At 34.4% G+C, this 17,820-nt stretch overlaps 1 protein-coding gene and 1 long non-coding RNA gene across 4 annotated transcripts in view; both read right to left on the bottom strand.

Moving 5' to 3' along the window:
• The window catches only part of CAMKMT (calmodulin-lysine N-methyltransferase), a 316,021-nt gene that overhangs the window by 250,007 nt on the left and 48,194 nt on the right, over positions 1–17,820 (bottom strand). The window lies entirely within an intron of this gene.
• On the bottom strand, positions 809–15,869 carry LOC116668967. The gene is made up of 3 exons (XR_004326296.1): positions 14,571–15,869; positions 9,694–9,697; positions 809–819 (listed from the first exon to the last, which is right to left on the bottom strand). It is a non-coding gene; the product is annotated as an uncharacterized LOC116668967 (long non-coding RNA).

The following is a 17,820-nucleotide window of genomic DNA, read 5'->3' as shown; positions in this document are numbered from 1 at the left end:
GATAAATCCTGTAATATGACAACACATTTTAAACATCAAGAAGAAATGCAACCTCTAACATAATGCCATTATATAAATTCAAAATACATATCCCAAACAACAGTACATATTTTGTAAGAATACACTAAACAAACAAATAACATGAATAAAAAAAGAAAGTGGCCATGCAGGAACCAATGATGATAGTGTGTGTGCCACAAACTGAAAACTATAAAATACTCCACACTCTCTATGTAAGGTCACGGTAGATGGATTTTTGTATTATTTTTCAAAAATATTTGCTGCCCCTGCCTTGAAAAGGATTATACTTTTCCTCCCTATTGGCAAGGGAGGCTTTTCCATGTAAATTGCTCTGGTGAGACCCAGTATGTACATGTTTCACTGTCTTTTTTCTGTCTCCTACAATTGCTCCAGAATTTGTTTTATCATCTTGGGCCCTAGACTGAGGATAACGTGGAACAGAGCCACAATAAACCCAAGATAAACATGCAACATTAAAAAAACTTTGGTGTTATGAACCACTGAAGTCAAGGGGGTGGGCTGGTTGTTATTGAGCATAACTTATCCCATTATGACTGATATATTCACATACATCTACATGACAATTAAATCTCTTCCCAGTTTACTTTTCTGAAACTACTGTATGGCACTAACATTATGGATATAGGGGCAGCGGGGTAGAAAATACAGCTCTTACATTTAGAGGTATTATAAAAGAGATACATAAAGCAAGAGGAGAATAAAAGGGATCAATTATTCTAGTGGAAAGCACACTCGATGATGAGTTGTAAAATGTGGGTTTTAAACCTGCTCTTCCTACTTATTAGTCAAATGCCCTAAGCCAAATCTCTTAACCACTCTGAATCTCAGTTTCCTTACCTGAAAACTAAGGAAAGAGAGTGTACTCAAACATTTTTTCCAATTCTGAGGTTCCACGTTTCTATAACAAAGTAGTGTTAGATAGGTCACATGTGCACTACATAAAAACAGAACTTCAAAAAAGGTAAATAAAAATTGTTTACTCTTGATTTAAATGGTTGAATGTACCAAAATTTTTTACTTGTCAGAATATGACATCAGAGAAAGAAACCCTGGGTAATCAAGTATAGGCTGTCTTCATAAATGCTAAAATGAAAAAGGAATAAACATAAGCCCAGATGTAGGAATCAACAGTACATAGGACAACAAAGGTAAAGACCCAGGTGTGGACCCAATTCCTTGTGGTTATAATGAGGAATGACAGAAGATAAACATTAGAGCAAAGACTGTGATTGATAACAGGCCTCAGTCTGGACAAAGACATGTGGATTTGCTACCACCAGTCCCTGGCAGCACACAGGGTATGCAAGTGGTAGAAGACAGAGGCGGAAGAAAGCCACTGGGTTATAAACTTTAGTTGCTGAAATAAATGAGAACACAGGGAAAGAACAAATCCAGAAGATGCTGAGAATGAATAATCAACATCACTGAACCTGACAAATAACTGACATTCAATAAATACCTGCTGACTGGATACAGATCCTGTAACCTTTCAACTAAGAAATTTTACTTCCCCTAATAGTTCCAAACTAAACACAATACCAACTTACTGATGAATCATATTACCAACATCTTCTCTCTTCTGGTAAACATCACCTCCTATGAGATAAAGATCCCAAATAAGCTGTTTCAGGCTTCACCATAAGGCAAAGAACAGGGTGTGCTGAGGAACAAGCTGCTTTATTTCAGTCAAGGCCTCAGCTGCGCCATTATGTTCCCTGAGCGATGTCCCACACCATCCTCAACCCTAGCTATAATGCTAGTTACCTGCCATGCTTGGCAGCCTCTTGATAATTTTTACACATTTAGCTATCTGTATATAAGGGAGAAGCATTGCTTAAAGGAAGAGAAATCTATACATATTAAGCTCTTATTCATAGTTCAGCAAATGAATTCTTGCCTCAAAGCTACATATAATAATGGATATTCTGTTATCAATTCTTTCTTTAATCTCTTTATCATCATCCAAGGGTCTCTTGCTTTGAGGTTAGTCATGTCTCCTCTTCATACAATGGTGTGTCCTTCCCAGCCTCTAGCCATTATTGATTCCTCTATTCCTAATAAATGCAGTCTCTGTTTGGTAGATTTTACTCTGGATGATAATCAATTTGGCACTTAATTTTGTATTATCCTGCACTATTTTTTGTCTGTTTATTTATTTTAGGTCAAATTGTGAGAGTATGCAATGGCTATCTGATCAGATGGAGAAGAAGGATATCTTTCTCAGAGAGATAAATGTTCTACAAGAGAAAGCAAGTTATAGGAGAGAGAACTTAAAGTATCCTAACACTTCAAAAGTAGAGAAATCAATGACAATTAATATGGACTTAATTCTAATCAACATCTTGAAGTTCATAATGGTGTTTGGCTTATAATAGTGGTCAAAACATTTTAGCATCACCTTCCTGGGGTAGATTATATTTTAAATTTATTATTATTATTATTATTAGGCAATAAAACATAGTGGTTAAAAGATCCTCCAAGTCAAACCTTCAGAGATGATTGCAGGCCCACTGACTGCAACCTCATGAGAGACCCTAAGCCAAATGCCTCTCTTGAGTTGCTGACCGCAAAAACTGTGAGACAATAAATGTTTATTGTTATTTTAAGCCACTAAGTTTTGGAGTAATTTGTTATGCAGTATCAGCTGACTAATATACTCCACCCAGCAATTTCTCCCTACATTTTTTTTTTCTTTTCTCTCCCTACATTTTATTGACCAGAATGTGTCACAAGGCCACCCACAAGCTCCAAGGGTGTCCAGATAGTATTTTGACTGGGCACATTCTTAACCTAAACAAAACCTGAGTTCTGGTTCTGTTATTAAGGAAGAAGAGAGAGGGAATGGACATCAAATACAGCTACTTCAGTTCTCACCTTCAACTTCAATCCAGTCCTCCCTGGGAAGAAAAATGGTCTTCAGAAAGGAAGGAAAAGATAAAGCAACAATAAAGAAGAAAATCCTACAAGAAGTAAGGAAATCACAGAGGATCTAGAAGCTGCTTTTAAGAAGGACAATCTACATTCCACCATGCTAACTAAATTTAAAACTTGTATCTGTAATTTTCTGTCAGTAATCACACTGAGGAATCATGACAAATGGCAAAAAAAAAAAAAAAAAAAAAAAAAAAGAAAGAAAGGAAAAGAAATACAGGTATGGAAATGCTGTTGGGATTTTTAGTAAAAGATAAATAGGTATATATAGGAAACCTGAAAAATAGCTTAACACTCATGATAAAATTCTGAAACAGATTATTAACTAGGTGGTTTATACGTGTTAAGAGAATAACACATTGTTCAAGAGCAGATAACAAACACGTGCCAAGAACATGCGTGGGAAGTGTCAGAAGTTCTTTCTTGCCCCTAACCTTGCCCTTGACTTCTCAATATTTTTAACAGTGACTTAAGACATAAAAAGGGATGCCTATCAAATGCTCATGTGACACATCTGGGGATGATACGTATAATAACAGAATCAAAATTTTAAACGATCTTGACAGCTTACAATACTGTCATTCATACATCTGACAATTCTAAGAAATTATTTCACGGATTTAATTTTCATCTCCTCAAAAAAGATACTAAATTCATCAAGGCAGGACTGAATCACACACTTTTTCAAAACCTCCTGTAGTATCCAACACAAGTGCTGGGAACATAGAAGGTATTTCATTAATATTTAGAGAACTGAGTTGAGCTGTATCAAGTACAAATGTAGAAAAGTTTAGAGTAAATCTGTCACCTATGCAACATAATATCCTCTTTTTTTTCCTTCAGGCCATATTATTTATGTTTCAAAGACCTCTTCAAAATTGAATTTTTCCAGCATATACTTCCTGAACTGCCTTCAGTCCTTTAAAGAAAGACTGTGATGGATAAAACTACTTAAAAGCCTTTGCAATTTTTTTGTTTATTTATTTTTATTTCAGTATTATGCTCAGTCTGTGCCATTAGACTTTAAGCTCACAAGGCAGCTTCAATAGTGTTTTAAAGCTTTTCCCATACATGTGAAGTGAGAATAGATGCACACCCCCTCTGCAGAGCTGCACAACATAACATTTTCTTGTTACAATTCAATACCATTGCAGCAAGATAAGCACACCCCATAGTCTAATTTAACAGACATGAAGAAGTCAAGCTCTATTGTTCAATGTCACAGCCAGCCAGCCCTGCATGATCAACCTTTATTCTTTTCTGGCTTCATTATGAGGATGATGCCTTTCAACTGTAGTGACTAAACCTGTTAAACTACAAAGCCAGAAATTTATAGAACCTTTATAAGAGTAATACTGAACAGCTTAAATGTAAAACCTACAATTAAATTCCAAAACTAAGCACTTCACCCCCAAGAAAATGCTAAGTAGTTCTTCAGCAACATTCCTGATTTACATACCCCAAAGATGACAGGACCTATATACATACATGCTGCAGTGATATTAATAGCAATTTTCTCAAGTAATGTTCACTACAAAGCATGGTAATATTAACCCATGCATTACAAAACTAATAAATTGCCCCTTGGCATACTAAGGACAGAAATATGCTTTTTCATTTTTAAAAAGCCTCCTTTTGTCACATGAAAAAGCCCCAAGAGTAAAATATTTCAGTATAGTTCAGTGATAACAATGGATATGCCATTAGATTACCATACAAGTGAATAAAGCACCAAATGATAGCGAACATTTTTCTCACACTTTAGATTTTGATGTGAAATGAGTCTAATTATTTATTCATAGACTTTTCCTCTAAGGAGTTCAAGGCACTATATTTTAAATCTTTAAACACATATTTCCTAAGCTCTAAGATCTACCAGGTGGGACAGAAGAACACGTGACAAGGAAGAAGATAAAGACAAGTAGCACAAAAGAAAAGGCAGTTGGAAGAACTTAACCACGTATCAAACGTGAGGTGGTATGTTTTATTCACTCATTTATTCTTTCAGTCAAGAACCTATTGTAAGTCTAGGTCTGTGCTAGATGTTAAGGATATAAAAGCAACCCCTGCTTCAGAAACTCACCAGACAGAGAGATGACATATAGAGTGATAAATACAGTATGTGCCAAGTGCTGTAACAGAAGAATAAACTACTGTGGGAACATAAGGAAAGAAGCCCTGGCCTAAAGGAATCTGGGAAGGCTTTAATAAGAAGGCAGCATTTCAGTTGTATCTAAAAAACTAGCAAAAGTCTAACAGAGAACTGAGAGGAATATCCTCATGGCAGAGATACAGAAAAAAACATTACACTGAAATGCAAGTTGTAGCAAAAAAGTTTGACCTACTCAGGAAGTGCTGAGAAATACATGGCTTAGAGGCAACAGATGACACTTAGTACTTAGAAATCATAGGTTTCAAGTTTGTTCCATGAATAGACTCTAAGGGCGCCATATCATGAAAACCTTGACACTAGACTAGTCAAAGAAATATGAACAGATATGAACAATAAATATACTTACAAACTATGTATATGTATATATATATATGTATATATATATTTATGTAGTGTGTATATATACACACTACATAAATATATAGTTATTTGGAGATTGTCATTCTAAGTGAAGTAAGCCAGAAAGAGAAAAAAAAACCGTATATCACTCACATGTAGAATCTAAAAAAAAAAAAAAGAAAGAAAGAAAAAAAGGACAACACTAATGAACTCATCTACTAAAACAGAAACAGACTCACAGACACAGTAAACAATCTTATGGTTACTGGGGGAAGGGAGTGGAAAGAGATAAATTTGGGAGTTTGAGATTTGCAAATATTAACCACTATATATAAAAATAGATAAAAAAACAAATTTCTTCTGTATAGCACAAGGAACTATATCGAGTATCTTGTAATAACTTTTAATGAAAAAGAGTATGAAAATAAATATAAATGTATATATATGCATGACTGAGACATCATGCTGTACACCAGAAATTGACACATTGTAACTATGCTTTAATTTAAAAAGAATTAAAAATATGTAGTTTTGTTATACGTATTTGTTTATGTATATTTATTATATATTTTTATATACATAATATGTTATAATAGTTATACTATAAATATATGTACCAAAAGCATATTTACATACACATACACAGCTCTTTGGGAAACTATAACCAATGCTATTGGGCTTCCGATGGGCCGTCTACTAGGGTGACTGATGCTTTTGCAAGATAGTTGCAAAAGCTGAGTCACACACATCTCCCTCATTCACCTCCTCTACACAGTTCCTTCTTCTCTTAGATTGAAGTCTCTCAAGGGAAGATGAATATTCAGGCCAACTCTGCTGATGTTTTTTATCCCCAGGCTGCTACCAGTATGTCCATTCAGCAGTGAGGGTGCTATAAAAATGTGTACTGTGAAAAAGAGGAACTAGTAGTCTGCCATATCAAAAATATAGGAACAAAATACTAAGCTCTCAAATATCAAGGGGGTAAATCTTTTTAAAATAAAATTAAACACTTGGCATATATCCAGAAGGAACCCTACTTCAAAATGACACCTGCACCCCAATGTTCATAGCAGCACTATTTACAATAGCCAAGACATGGAAACAACCTAAATGTCCATCAACAGATGACTGGATAAAGAAGATGTGGTATATTTATATGATGGAATACTATTCAGCCACAAAACCCAACAACATAACACCATTTGCAACAACATGGATGTTCCTGGAGAGTGTCGTTCTGGGTGGAGTAAGCCAGAAAGAGAAAGAAAAATACCATGTGAGATCACTTACACGTGACATCTAAAAAAAAAAAAAACGAACAGAAATACAAAACAGAAACAGACTCACAGACATGGAATACAGACTTGTGGTTGCCAAGGGGGGGGGGGGGGAAGGGACAGAATGGGATTTTAAAATGTAGAATAGATAAACAAGATTATAATGTATAGCACAGGGAAATATATACAAGATCTTGTGGTAGCTCACAGAGAAAAAAAAATGTGACAATGAATGTATGTACGTTTATGTATGACTGAAAAATTGTGCTCTACACTGGAACTTGACACAACATTGTAAAATGACTATTACTCAATAAAAAAAGTTTAAAAAAATTAAACACTTAAGGATGAAATTAAAGTAGTATGTTATAAATTCTGTAACTGTCAAAACCTACTTATAATCTTTCGTTTTTGCTGTGATAATATAATCTTTCGCTTTTGCTGTGATAAAATGTATAGTTTCAAAACATTGAATCTTTCAGATATCTAAAAATCATGAAAAATATTAAAACTTTATTTTGATTTTTTTAATGAAAACCTAAGATGCCATGCTTTCATGCCCTCTTACATAGGGTATTAGCGAACCCAATCTGTCCATTTTCTTGATGTTGAAAGTCATTGTCATAAATTATCTTATTGTTGACAATAATTACACAGTCCTGGCACTGTCCTAAATCAGAGATTAGCAAACTAAGAACTTTTGGTCAAATCTGGCCCTCAGCCTGTTTTTATATGGCCCTTGAGCTTTAGAACGGTTTTTAGATTTTTAACGGTTTGTTAAAAAAGTAAAAACAAGAATATGTAATAAAGACAACATGTGTGTGGTCTTCAACACCTAAAATATTTACTATCCAATCCTTTACAGAAAAAGTTTGTCAACCCCTGTGTGAGTTAATATGTTCTGTTTCTTTCTCTCCCTATGTGAGGAGGCAGAGGCTCTAGAGTGAGAGCTGTGTTTGTGTCCTAGATTAACCACTGCATGTTTTGGGGCACTAACTTAACCTCTCTGAGCCTTTGTTTAAGTGTCTGTAAAATGGGAATAAACAGAACAACTTGACAAAATTTACAGGATAATGAATGAGGTACTATAGTAGATATTCAATAAATGAAAGCCATTACTATAATCATGCTTCATTAGAAAAAGACTACCTCCCAACAGAGGATATACAAGTTTGTAAATGGAACAAAGAAGCAGAATTCAGTAAACTTTGTTTTAAATTTTCTTAAAAAGGTTCTTCTGCTATATAAATTAAAACATCATGAACTTTCTTCAACCTTAATATAAAACATACTCAGTTCTTAAGTAGTAAATCTGACTAAAAGCTAAAGACATGCCAAATAATAGCCATGACAGTCAAGTAACTTTTGAATTCAGAAACATGGTGATTAAGTCACTACTGGGAAGCCAGAATCTATTTTTTGATTCACTTGGATCACCTTTATTTCATTTTACATTTTTTAACATCAAAGCAAAACATGGCATAATTTTAGGCACTGAATCATCATCAAACTGAGTTGCAATTAAGGATAAGAACATCATTAAATTTTAGGTAATGCTTGCAATTGTAAGTAAGCAGTGCCTTTCTATTCTTCTGGAAAATGTCATTTAGGAGGTTTCAACAATTTTCCTAAACCTAGACTGTAAGTGCCATGCTTGAATTTTTTTTGGATGCATGCCCAACAATAAATGATCCACAATGATCTGAGGACAGCACTCCCATCCAAGAACTTAATCAGATTAATGATGTATTTGTTTTATAAAAATGAAGTACATTAAGCCTGAGAATACCTAATTTACATACTAAATGGTTGCTAGGGACCAAAAATACTAGTGGTTTTTATAAAACTGAGGTTACAAAATTGTCTATTGTCTTGAAATCTGTTAGCAAATAGCAATGAAATGCAAAATAATAAACAAATGTCAACCAGTAGTATTCATGTATGTAAATTCATGAGCTGGTGTACAGTTGTTCAAAGGAACCTAACGATGCTCATATTCCAAAACATATGTGCCCCCAAAGACCATATGATGCCATTATGTGAAGCTGGAAATAACAACAAACTTACTTATAATGTTTTCTAATTGATCTGACCTCAAATTGTGATTAACATTCTACTCTAATTTTTTTCATTTGGGGTCCTAGTTTAATATATGCAAACATAAACAGTAAATTAGCAGTCTAGGTTTCTGCCATTTTTGTTGGAAACCTATTAGCAACCTTTATCTAAAAAGAGGAGAGCTTTCATAAAATAGCTGAATTTCATCAAATCCTTAAAGGAGGAGAATTAACAGCATCTCTGGATGTCCTCTGATGGATCTCTCTCTCTTTCTCTCTCACATACACATACACACACACACACACACACACACACACACACACACACAGGACTACTTCATTCATTCAACAAACTTGTGTTTATTGAGTTTGGGGAGGCAAATGAATAAGACATAGCCACTGCCCTGTCTGCTGAAGAGACTGGCAGGTAAGCAGATAATTACAATATAATAGGACAATGGTTACAATTAAAGTATAAACAGAGAGCTCTGGACACAAAGAGAAGCCAGCCACCAACGCTGCTAGGGGACATGAGGTAAGCCCTTCAGAGAAAGTAACAGTTCACAGTTTCGGTCATCTGAGAAGATGGAGTGATATGTGCAGGGAACAGAGAGAGCAAAGAATGGGGGAGAGTGATGATATCTATAGGCCTGCGGATATCTACAGATTCCTTCAGTTAAAAAAAAAAATTCAAATTTCATGTATATCAAGCAGAACTTATAAAAATTGAGGCTACTTTAAATTAGGTTAAGTATATTTTTTACAGAAACTTAATTTTAGTAACTTGCATTTGTATCAATAAATAGTAGATAAGGAAAGACCAGAGGTTAAAAAAAGCTGAATTTAAAAATAAAAAAAAAACCTGAAAGAAAACTCTCCTTTACTTTAATAAACATGGAACTTTAAATTTAAAAAAATTAGTTGAATTCAGGTTAAAATATCAATTTTTATAGACCTTAGTAATATACATGCTAGAAAAGTTAAAAATTTGAATACCTCCAGACAAGCCTAGAATGAATATAGATACATCAAATAGGATTAAACTATGATATTGTTCGCTTAAAAAATCTGGGAAATGTTAGGATAAGACTGACAGAAGGTACAATGACTTGAAAAAGAGTACAACATTAAATAATTGATAGAAAAATTTATAGAAACAAGAGCTAGAGGAATAAGGAATAAAATTATCATACATAATGATACCACCGTAAAAATAACAGCATTTACTGAACTTTCGTCTGGGTACATGTAATGCTATGGAAAGTGCTTGCATTTTGTTCAACGCTTGAAATGTTGGCCATCTGGCTTAAAACCATCATACTTAGCAGAGAGCCTGCTCCCCACTTACTCTGGCCAAAAACTTTGTTCAAAGAAAAAGGATGTTCCCCATAGCAGTTTTACTAGCTAGGATGTGGGCTAAGTATCCATTTCTGTGAAAGATTTTTCTGGTCCCAATTCAGTCAGACACATTATCCATTTACCCCTCAATATCTATACACATGCCCCCATCTTACTACCTTGGATAATTAACTCATTCAATGTAGTGGATTCATGCATGGATGTATGTTGTTCTGTTCGTCTTTATCTCTTATATGTGTTATAAATATTATTTGGTACCTCTTCACAATCTTAAACAAAAACAACATATTTAAGTAAGTCTGCAGGAAGATAAGGAAGCAGAGTACCATTCTTACAGAACTTACAGCACACCTCACAAGAAAGAAAAAAATAATTCAAGGAAACACAAGAGATGTAAAAAAATTTAAATAAAGGCAACGTAAGCTGAGTTATGTACACAATAATACAGAGTTGCCTACATATTATAACTTTTTTTATAGGTAGTGCATGTCAATTCACTAGGTGCAATCATAGAGATAGAGAGTAAATATATACAACCTTAGGATTTGGCAAAGTCCTGGGCACCTGATGTTTTCTGATAATAATTCTGGTAGACAATAAAAAGTATCAAATACGTCAAAGGGTGGAACTTGAATACAGCAGAGAAGCTGATGATTCAGAGCAACCAGGCAGGTTTTAGTCATTTGATGAGAGATATGTAAATCAGATTGCCAAAGAGAGCATCATTTTAGAAGGAAAACAAACCTCAGTCAAATGTCCTAAGATGTGTTAATATTGAAAGACAAAGATTTGCTACTTTTAGAAGCAACAAATTCCTACAGAAGGCTAAATCTATTGCTGAGCCATCTGCTATTTGCAACACGCATAATAAATTCAACAGACGGGTGCACCCCCTGTGTTTCCTATAAACAGATGGTTTTTTAAGTCTAAAATATCCTATCAATGGGGACCACAACCAACACCAAAAACAAACAAAAAATCCCTCACAACCACACAGCCCACGGTTGAATACTTGGTTTCTTTTCATTCAGCATACACATAATAAAGATGGCACTGCAAACCCTAGACTGCCATCCTTCTGTTACCATGAGAGCAACATCTTTTCTTTGTGAAACACATGTGGAGACAAAGGAAGACTATTCAGTTGAACTGGTTAAGCATCTTTTGTACCTGGAATGTTGATAATACATCTAGTTGGCAGGCAGAAGCAGTACGGCCAATAAATAGCTCACCTACTTCCTTTATTTACAAAACACGCACACGCACAGCACACAGACGCCACCACACAAATGAGTGCGTTCAGTATGTAAAAGGACACGGCAGCAACCTATTATAGCAAGATATCTGATACTAAGATACTTCCCTTAAATTTATGAGAACACAATACTTTTGAATGAAATATTGATATCCCAAATTTTTTTTAAATCTCCTCAAAAGCACTTACTTAAGTAACTACATTCAAGCATGTTCTTGAAAGTTAAATATTAGCATTTATGTCATAATCAAGTCATTCATTCACATGACATTCAAACACACAGTAGTTATTTTTTGGTGAACAGTTTGTGGGCCAGCAAAAAGAAAATATTTTATAGGGAACAAAGGCAAAATTGAACCTTAAGACAATTTTTTTTAAGCTAGGCTAAATATAAAGTGCTGTGAATTCTCAGAATATCACATATTTCCATTCTTCTCATACGAAACATGAAATATCTTTTAGTACACAAGCTTATGAAAGTCTACAAAGATCACTAAACACTTCCTACATCACTGACAATTTTGATTTAAAAAAACACACAAAATTTATAAACAGTAAAATAATAAAAGCTCTACTATATTTATTACTTATTATTTTAATTAGTCTGTCTTAATTTCAATTATATCAGTCACAAATGCCCAGATCTTGGCCTATCTAAATCAATTATTTGCTCAAAATCAATTAATATAGACATTTATATGTAAGATATGCCCTGGAAAAGGATACATAAATATAAATACATTTCAAGTCCACAGTATTTAAATATTCCCCATTATTTTAAATTGAACTAAAATTAATAAAAAGATGTAAACCAATAAACAAACCAGCTCTAATGTAATATAACTACAGAAGAAAATGAACAGGGTGTCAGATTCTTCCCTCCGTGTAGACCACAACATTAGTGAGATAGCAGACAAGGAAATACCTTTTTGACGTTTAATGATTACTATGTCATGTTTCAATATAGCTGATGTTTACCATGTGCCAGGCATTAAGCAGTTTTCAAAATTTAACTCATTTAATTTTTTAGTAGCCCCAGAAATCAACAGTAACATCTCAGTAAGAGTAAAATACTACTTTGAAAGCACGATTTTGTTAAAAAGAAATCTGCATGAAAAAGGTAGCACAAATAATCTCTATTAGCCATCAAAAGACTAGTAGTTTAAGAAATCATCTTAGCCTATTATAAACGGAGAGTTAACTTAAAATTTAAGGCAAATTTGCAATACTATTCTAAATGAAGACTTAGTCTGACCTCTATCTAAAGTATCAAACAAAGTTTCAGAGAGCCATAAAATAATACACATCAATTAATCATCATCATCTGCTGAGTCAAACATTAGAAAATAATGTCAAGAAGTTACCCTGTAATTACTTTGTGGCTCCTTGAAAACCCATTTGACATAATCACTCTCTGACAGCTGCAAGGGGGAAAATGTTCTATTTCTTCTCCCACCAGTACCCTCTTCTGAGAGCCAGGGGCATCGCTTCGCAGCACTTCCTGATCTGCCAAATGTTTACGAGGGAAGTGTGTGGGGTGCCTCTGTAATCAGTGCTCACGAGGCCAGTCAGGGGTTGAGAGTTTCCAATCAAAGCTGTGGATTCAGAAGAGTCGCAGTCAGGGGACAGGCAATGGGCTTATTATTACCAGTGCACAGGGAGGAAAATTACTCAAGTTCAAGAGAAGAGTATCTGGTTTTATCTAAAACACCACTGGAACATTTCCCTCCCTTCTGGCTATGATGTTACCTTTCCATTTACAAAAGAAACCTTCAGTATCCACTAGATTGTAATATGTAAAATGGGTTACTTGCCCATATGTGGGTTAAGAGTTACATTAAACTATTTTAAACTCTTTCATGTAAACTAGGTGAGAAGTTACATCATCCTGAACCCAGCTGACAAAGCCTGTACAGCCCAGCTGACAAAGCCTGTACTTTTCAGCTAAGGTTTTCGAACTTAGGACCACAATTGGGTTTTCTGCCTACCCTTGATCTGACAGAGCCTAACTAAAACTTGCTCTGAAAAAAAACACTGCTTCTTTGACAGCTCATGTCCAAGATGTGAATGCAGCACTCCATTTCTTCTCAGAACACTTACCTTTGAGCTGACATCTGAGGCTAGTTGTCTACCTCCCAAGGGGCGTGTCCTCTAGTTTTCTATTATAATTACCACTTGGTTTCCATCAGGTGCATCCACTGGAAGAAAGGCCTAATTTTCTAATAGCACAATGTGATAAGCTTAAGACCCCAGTTCTCCAGCAACAGAATATGACAGGAGCCTAGAAAAAAAATCCTGCAAAACAATCCGATTGTGAGAAATTGAAGATTTATATTGCACTGAGAATACCTGTATTCTTAGCATGGATTTTTCATTTTTTCCATCAGAAGAGATGAGCTAGGCTGGTGACACAGCAAGATTTAGAAAGCCTATTGCATTAATGAAAATGGCATTGGTGCAGTATCTTATACCTCTACAGTAAAAAAGGAAAAAAATAAAGACCAGGAAAAGAAGAAAGCAATAAAGGAACTAACGAGACAACACTATAATAAACACCAGTTACTGGCAGGCCATTTTATCCAACTGACAACGACAAAACAGGAAAAAATCGTTCAGTTTGGTACGTAAAATTGAATTGGGAAGTGCTTAATGATAGTATTCTCATTTTCCTAAGATTCTGAGCTCTTCTTCAGAAGTTAGCACAAAGATAATTTATCCCACTTTTCAAATTAAAATGAAAACTTGAAAGAGGAAAAACATCACTTTATCAAAAAAAAATTCTATTTACAGTATATTCAGGTTAAAAAAAACAAACTCATGCAGAATGGAAAAAAATCTTTCATTAAAAAGGAACAGGTTAATTGTGCTGGCCTAATTTAAGTCAATATCATTCTTGCTTTTGTCCCCAATAATGCCACTTGCATATTTATGAGTAAGAGAATTCTGCATGAATTGACTATTTCATAGCTGGCATTTTAAGATAACTTTTTAATAATAATGTGCTACAACAATGATAATCTTACTTATTAAAGCCTTATTTATTTAGTGTTGTTATCTCTTATTGGACTTCAGCAAATCTTTACTAATTTAACATTACAACTTCATATCTTTTCCTAATCTCATGTAATTTACCCTACTTAATTCCTTGCTTCTGGATATGCTACATTTGCCACCCAATGAGTTTATTTCACTGGTCATTTACTTTTAACAGTAAAGCCAAACTATTTGAAGGGAATAATCTCCCTTCAAATCCAACATAGTAAAAAAAGACTCTTATTTATCCAGCATTTTGTGCCATGAATTGAAGCTTTATTGCAAAGAGTAAGCAATAAACAAAAACACCTCAGGGGCCTGGGAGGAGCAATGTAACCAATTACATTTAATTAAATCAAAGGATGGGAGCCCCAGGGTTGAATGAGCTGAAGAACAAATTTGCATTAACACCTAGCAGCCAAACAAGTAGCTCTGGGTCTAGTCTGCAAGTACAATTGTTGCCATCTATTCTCTGCACTGAAGGGGGGCCATTAGCTAAATTCTTAGGCATTGTTTGTCCACTGATGAGAGGCTGCCTTCTCAACATTTCACTCCATCACACATGAAAATTGCCTACTAAAATAAACAGCTTCCTCTGAAAACTCAGAAACAAACATTATTACCTGACTCCAGTTTGCAATTTAGTGAAAACTCTTCAGGGCTGCTAAAGGAGAAAAAAAGAAAATGAAAGGTGTGATTCCAGGCCCTAACTTTACATTTGATGGAGATCATATGTTTGAGCAGATTCTTTTATACCATCAGAGACCACAAGGGAGGTTATTCCACATGCTCCACCAAGAGGACCTTTGTTTCAGATGGAACACGTTGACTTGATCCTACAACATGAGATTCTCAAACATACAGAGCTGAAAGCCCATTCTGCTATTCAAGTCACAATTCCCAAAACAATGCTCTCACTTTATAGAAAACTTCTCCCTTGGTGACTTACTATTTTTATTATTCAGGAAATTTTGTCTTAATATACTTTTACACACACACACACCCCCCATACATGATTATCTATCACAAACTCTATTTAACCCTATTTAATGAGAACCTACCTAATTATGGCAAGTTAACCTAACTCTGGTAGGTTCCGTTCTTTCGTCTTATACATTCCTCTTTTAGTCTCCTTAAAATATTACATTCTCAAACAAACAAACAAACCAAAAAACAAAACCCCCAAACCTTGGAAGGGTAACCTGGTAAGTCATTAGTAGTTCTGCTTTGGTAGATGGTGAGAAAGTGTGATAAAATAAAGATCAAGAAAGAGGCAAAGACACAGGTCTGGCTAAGGCTAATTCAGACTGAGCAACCAACCAAAACTATAGATGGAATATGACTTGTATCTAGAAATATTAGTTTGAATTAACAATATTGAAAAGTTTTTTTTGTTTGTTTTTAAATAAAACCACTTGAGTTACCAGACTAACAATTTCACATTGCTTCAAAGTCAGCTGCACAGCTTGTAGGATAGGGATGCCAACTCGAGTCTAAGTGGGATTCATACATTTCTGAGCTGATCAGGTGAACTCACCTGATAAGACCTGTTTTTGGTGGCAGGGTCCAAGGGCCTTACAAGAAGGACGAGGCTCCTTGACTTAAGTTCAAGATAGCTAGAATACTCTCACAACCTGTATTTCAAATCCCTTCTTTAGACTCAAAGTCTTAAAGCCCCCAGTGGATGAAGAAAAGACAGGAAAAGGCAAAATAACCTGCTCCAACAGTACCAGGTTCATACAGGCACTCTAGCAACCAGAGCACATCACACATATATTCATTATAATATTAATCTAGTATATTTTACAGTGGATATTTATCGGCATCTTGAGCTCCATGTTAATTTACATGTGAAGCCTGTTAATACTCTGTAGGCAACCATCTTATGCCAAAGTGTTATTCATTTGCTTCCTAGTTATATATGGCTGGAATACAGCCTCAAGCAAAACTTGCTAAGTATCTTATTTTGGTGTGATTGTTGGTAATCTGACTACCCTGAATCACAAGTACTCAAGTTTCAACAGACAACTGACCTTGGGGATGTATTTGATTATTATAATGTATACTAACAAATTCTTAGCATTTTTCTCCAAGTCAAATATTTTCCCAGATATTCTTAATCACTAGGTATTTAGATTTTCCTAATTGCTAAGAAATCATTCTCAATGGTAGAACCACAAATTTTTATTTGTGCTGAAATTCAAATAATTATCTTACTTACAGTCAAGTAACCCTTCCACTAAGTATATTTTTCCTTTACCAATTATGCTGACTTGCCTTTGCTTAATTCTGTTTTATACAAACACTAAAATTATTTTGAAAAAATTTAAGCTATACTTTAGAATTGGCAAAATTTCTAATTATTCTTCTAAAGCAAATTACTCGGCAAAATGACTCTCACTTTTTTTAAAGTCATGGACAAAGCCATTAAGTTTTTTGCTTAATGGATTCAATCCTAGATAGAACCAGAGAGAGAATCAAAATCAGTTTCCCTGAAATAGTCTCCATTTTATACATATGGTTTTTGATTTAACAGTTCTTTTGCCCTTGGAAAAATGTAACATCATTTATTCATTGCGTTACCAAAAAAAAAATGCATAAAGAGTCAATCTTATAAATCTGAAAATTTTCTAGTAGATATATGAATGTAAAAATGAGCCATAGCCCTTTCTGTAATCAAAACAGTTCATACCAAATGTCATTGCTTTGATTGCTCTATTAACTATCAAAGCGTCTATAATGACCTTATCTTTATATTCCTATGATAATTTGCAATCACTGTTGTCATCTTTTAGTCATGATATTCTTTTTCTCACAATGTAAGTAAATTTTCTCCATCAAAATGGGTTTTTTAACAATGGATAACAGACAGGTAGATTCATTAGTCTCTTCTCAGCTGGTTTTAAGATACTGTTGTCTTTGGTAAGATAAAGTTGTATTCATTTAAAAACTTGGCCATTATCTATAGTTAAATAGCTTTCTTTTATTTTTAATTATTATTCATTTTTATAACTAATGTAAATGAAGTCATTATAAAAATAAAAATATCATTTTCTTTATTAACTTTATGTTGAACTCCTTTTATGAGACCAGGTACATAGGCCTATATAATACTACAAGTATCTTTATCTTTATAACGCTGTATTATTTGGTTAGAAATATTCTTCAAAACTTCCCCTGAAACAGTGTGCTGAATTTTTCACATTAAATGCAATTAAACATTTCCTTCTTTAAGCAAAGAACTATAAGATTCAATGAAGCTTCAAATTCGCAATTCTCTAAGGATTAGGATGGAATGGTAGTAGGGAGCAGATTCTGAACCAAAGTCTCTCTAAAGGAGTCTGTGCAATTTGA

This window comes from Camelus ferus, chromosome 15, assembly GCF_009834535.1.
Source record: "Camelus ferus isolate YT-003-E chromosome 15, BCGSAC_Cfer_1.0, whole genome shotgun sequence".
Taxonomy (NCBI): domain Eukaryota; kingdom Metazoa; phylum Chordata; class Mammalia; order Artiodactyla; family Camelidae; genus Camelus; species Camelus ferus.
This window is presented reverse-complemented; position numbering and strand designations above follow the sequence as displayed.